This window comes from Puma concolor, chromosome B1 (assembly GCF_028749965.1).
Source record: "Puma concolor isolate L17-30 chromosome B1, mPumCon1.1.hap2, whole genome shotgun sequence".
NCBI lineage: Eukaryota > Metazoa > Chordata > Mammalia > Carnivora > Felidae > Puma > Puma concolor.
The window spans coordinates 33,170,480-33,175,678 of record NC_141670.1 but is presented as its reverse complement, the minus strand read 5'-3'; the positions used below and the strand labels follow the sequence as shown (position 1 = coordinate 33,175,678).

Here is a 5,199-nt window from a genome sequence, read left to right as displayed (position 1 = left end):
GTCACTCTAGTAGAAAGTGCAAGTTAAATATATGAGTTTGTAAAAATGTTTTAAGAATTTGGCTACCTCTGAAGGATGATAGGGAATTAACTCATTTTTTTAACTGTTTTTTTTTTAAAGGAAAAAAAATCAAACATTTCTCCTGATTTCCTGTAGAAGCTATACTGGATATGCTGAGTGCACCTACATAAGTATTTTAAGAAGTCACTACATCCTTTGTATTGCCTATAAATTGCCATTTGGAGTTATGGGTTTGATCATATTTGAAATGATCAGGTTTGAAATTTGGGGTCATTATTACCTGATAACGGGAAACACTATCAGGATAAAGACCCGGTTTCTTCAACAAATACAATGCACAAATAAAATATGATGATACAGGGGGAACTTCAGATTAAAAGTTACATTCAGATTAAAAATAACATTTTTTAAAGATATTATTTTTAGGGGTGCCTGGGTGGCTGTCGGTTAAGCATCCAACTTAGACTCAGGTCATGATCTCAGGGTTCTTGAGTTCAATTCCCAAATCAGGCTCTGTGCTGACAGCTCAGAGCCTGGAGCCTGCCTCAGATTGTGTCTCCCTTTCTCTCTGCCCCTCCCTAGTTCTCTCTCTCTCTCTTTCTCTCTGAAAAATCAATAAAGATTTAAAAAATGATATTATTTTTTTTAAAATTTTTTTTTCAACGTTTTTTATTTATTTTTGGGACAGAGAGAGACAGAGCATGAACGGGGGAGGGGCAGAGAGAGAGGGAGACACAGAATCGGAAACAGGCTCCAGGCTCTGAGCCATCAGCCCAGAGCCCGACGCGGGGCTCGAACTCACGGACCGCGAGATCGTGACCTGGCTGAAGTCGGACGCTTAACCGACTGCGCCACCCAGGCGCCCCAAAAATGATATTATTTTTAAGTAATCTCTACACCCAGTGTGGGGCTTGAACTTACAACCTCAAGATCAAGAGTTGCATACTCTACTGACTAAGCTAGGTAGCCACCCCTTAAATATCATATTAAAAAAAAAAAAAAAACAGGACTAAACTTTCTTTGTTTAAGGATACACAATGGGTTAGGAAAACTATAGCACCAGGAAATGATTTTTATATTACCTGAATAAGCATCTGTCTTCCTGCTAGAGGGACGGGGCATGTGGTAGGATACCGTGTGGCTGGTCAACTTTTATCCCTTGACGGGTGTGATAATTACAAGTTTAGCCTTATGATTATTGTTTTTAGACTTTACATATATTTTATATGGTTTATGTGCCTGTGCTAGAATCTAAAATAAAAACTAGGGGCACCTGGGTGGCTCAGTCAGTTAAGCATCCAACTCTTGATATCGGCTCAGGTCGTGATCTCACAGTTGTGAGTGTGGAGCCTCCCTGGGATTCTCTCTCCCCCTCTGTCTCTGCCCCTTCCCTGCTCGCATGCATGCTCAATCTCTCTCTCTCTCTCAAAATAAATAAATAATAAAATAAAATATTTTTTTAAATAAAATAATTTAAATTACATTTAAATTAAAAAATAAATCAAGATGGTGATTAATTTGACAGGCAGGGGCTTAAAGAGGACACAAAGACTCTGAGACCATGGTGGCATTCGCTTTTTGGGTCCAAGTGGTGGTTGCATAGGTGCGTGTAAAAATGTGCCAAGATAAACATCCACGACTTGCTCACTCTTCTGTATATTCGTTTTACTTCACCAATAAAAGTTATTTTAAAATATAAAAGGAAAAAAGCACAAGAGTCTCCCTTAGCCACTACTTAATTTGCCCTCCATTTTTTTTATTTTAGGAAATGTTGCCTTTTGGTCTCATCTGTGTCATGGGAGAAATACATAATTTCATACTCGATTTAGAAGGCGTCCAGATGTTGCTCCATTATTTAGTTGGCGCTGTGTGGAAGTGTTGCTTAAAGAAAGACTTCCAGTGCCAGAAATTTCTCCGCAATATATCATGTTAAACACCAATGATTTGTGTTTTAAATTTTGCCTAGTGCTTTTCGTAGTATTGGAATTCTCATTGTAAACCATAACAGCTATCTGCAGGGAATCTAGGCCTTTCCTGTTTCCCATTTCCTTCATTGGGGGAGATAACATCACAGTATATATGGAGAGGACCCGGTTATTTCCAAATCCATAGATTCATCGGGGCTGGGAAATGTCAAATCGGCACCTGAATAAATAAAACACAAGCCCATTAGTGCAAACTTATGTGACCTGTCAGCATCATTAGGCTTTGCCGAGCACAGGAAGCCAGCTGGTATAAGGCCTTTAATAATGATGGCATCTCTCAAGAGAGCCTAACAAATCCAGGCTTTGCTTTTTGAATAAGCATTCTGATGTTTACTTTCCAGGCGAGGGTCTCACTTCGTTTTTAGGTTGCTGTAATTCAAACCCTGCCTTCGTAGGAGTCTTCTCGCCCTGCTGTGAATGGAAGCACCCAACTAGATTCAGCAGTATTGCACAGACCTTACTAACCCACAAGGTGACCCAGCAGTCAGACGCTTCACCAGGCTTTACATCCCCGACTTCAGTATTCTTAAGGCAATCTCTGCAAGGACCTTTTTGTTTGAGAGGGTAAACTCGATAGCTTTGCGATACAAGCTTACGTGGTGAATATTGTTTTTTTGTTTGTTAAATTTTTTTTTTAAACGTGTATTTATTTTTGAGACAGAGAGAGACAGAGCATGAACAGGGGAGGGGCAGAGAGAGAGGGAGACACAGAATCTGAAACAGGCTCCAGGCTCTGAGCTGTCAGCACAGAGCCTGACGCGGGGCTCGAACTCACCGACCATGAGATCATGACCTGAGCCGAAGTCGGACGCTCAACCGACCGAGCCACCCAGGCGCCCCTGAATATTAATGTTTAAGGGTGCAAAGTTTAGGAGCATGGACCTGGACCCAGACTGTCCAGATTCAAACTCTTTGCCACCTACTAGTTGCGTAACCTTGGGCAAAGTTACAAAAACTTTCTGGCCCTCAGTTTACTCATCTGTGAATAAGCATCGTGATGCCTGTCGCCTAGGGTTCAGGTGAGAATTAGATAGTATAAATATGTGTATAGTTCACAGAACAGTGCATATAATAAGCACTCCAAGTGTTCGGAATATTATTGTGTGGGCTTGCACAAGTAACTTAACCTCTCTGTGCTTTTTTATCTATTAAATGGAAATAATGAAAATAGTACTTACTTTATAGGGTTGTAATAAGTATTCAATTGGTTAATTCATATACAGTATGTAGTAAATTGCCTACCAACATCATAAGCACTCAGTAAATGTTAGCTATTATTATGCAATCTCTCCTCTTTTTTTTTTTACCTATAGAAATGCAAATAGGAGGCTGGGCTGAATATAATTTATGCAACAGGGCACATGGGTGGCTCAGTTGTTAATTAAGCATTTGACTTCCGCTCAGGTCAGGATCTCAGGTTTGTGAGTTTGAGTCCCACATTGGGTGAGCCCTGCTTCTCTCTCTCTCTCTCTCTCTCTCTCTGTGCTCTCTGCCGCTCACACGATTCTTTCTCTCTCTCTGCTCCTCACTCACTTGTGCCCTCTCTCAAAAAAAAAAAAAAAAATTATGCAACATGTTTACCAATTTTCAGGAAAACATTATTGATTCTTTAATATAACTATTTAACATAATCCATGTTTTACATTACAAATCTATTTCTATAATAATATTCATAAAATAACAGAAAAATAAAATTTCCATAGTCTCACTATGCAATTATATGTATTTTACATACTTTACATTTTTCTTTTTTCTTTCCACTCTCTTCTCTACCCTACACAAAATCATAATTTTAATGCTGGGCCCTTGAATTCCTTTTAAAGAACTGTCTTTCTTTTTTTTTTGTTGTTGTTTTTTTTTTTTTTTAAGAACTGTCTTTTGGGGCGCCTGGGTGGCGCAGTCGGTTAAGCGTCCGACTTCAACCAGGTCACGATCTCGCGGTCCCTGAGTTCGAGCCCCGCGTCAGGCTCTGGGCTGATGGCTCAGAGCCTGGAGCCTGTTTCCGATTCTGTGTCTCCCTCTCTCTCTGCCCCTACCCCGTTCATGCTCTGTCTCTCTCTGTCCCAAAAATAAATAAACGTTAAAAAAAAAAAATTTTTTTAAAAATAAAAAAAAAAAAGAACTGTCTTTCTAGGGGCGCCTGGGTGGCGCAGTCGGTTGGGCGTCCGACTTCGGCCAGGTCGCGATCTCGCGGTCCGTGAGTTCGAGCCCTGCGTCAGGCTCTGGGCTGATGGCTCGGAGCCTGGAGCCTGTTTCTGATTCTGTGTCTCCCTCTCTCTCTGCCCCTCCCCCGTTCATGCTCTGTCTCTCTCTGTCCCAAAAATAAATAAAAACGTTGAAAAAAAAATTAAAAAAAAAAAAGAACTGTCTTTCTTTAGCAAAATCCCTTAGCAATGTCATTTGGGTGGAAATGAGACTGTCAGGGCAATTAGAATAGCCAAGTACACAGAAAGGAATCTAAAGTACCCAGCAATAAGGCTGAGGAGCAAATCTGAAGTACAGAGCAGGCAAAGTAAAAAGAAAAGCAGAAGGGGGGGGCTGAGGAACAGAGTGAAAGGGATGAGGCTCTTTAAAGAATAAGAAGGTGTGTTTATTATAACTTTCATCATTTGTGACATAAACGCCATCTCTCCTCCCAAACTGAGTAGTCTGTTATCACCAGCGAAAGCTTTCTAGAAGTGTGCGTGTGTGTGTGCGCGCGCGCGCCATGGAAGCTGAGTTCCACGACTGGACCAGTGTGGTGTGGAAGAGAGACATCATGCGTGTGGCCGAGGTAGACGAATTGCTCACAAGTATCCTTCATTTACGTTCTTTAGTTCTTTAGTAATAGAACTCCTAAGTTTTAGGTGAGGACAGAGCTACTTAGCTCAGGTCTACGTATCCTGTTCTCTTGCAGCCAGTTGTGTCCACACGGAAAGTTCTAGCCACTGAGATGGGAGAGGAATGGCAGGTGCTACTTCCTAGCCAGATGAGAAAGCCTCCGACACACCGTGGAAAAGACTGTGTATCAATGCAAGGCCCTGGGCTTTGACCCAGATGGAATGATTCAATTAGACTTTCGTCTGTTTCCCTTGAAGAGGGGCCCAGCATGTCCTGCACCGGCAAGAAACGGGCTGTCCATGTGAACCAGACTTTAAGGGTCTGTGCCAGACTGTCTGGGTATCTACTTCAGTATAAAACTAGGGGATGGAGA

General features: G+C 41.5%; 1 long non-coding RNA gene across 1 annotated transcript; it reads right to left on the bottom strand.

The window, feature by feature from the left end:
- Nucleotides 1–1,745: 1,745 nt before the first annotated feature.
- Nucleotides 1,746–3,857, bottom strand: LOC147581558 (uncharacterized). Its single transcript, XR_015250031.1, has 2 exons — nt 3,634–3,857; nt 1,746–3,456 (listed from the first exon to the last, which is right to left on the bottom strand). It is a non-coding gene; the product is annotated as an uncharacterized LOC147581558 (long non-coding RNA).
- Nucleotides 3,858–5,199: the final 1,342 nt, after the last annotated feature.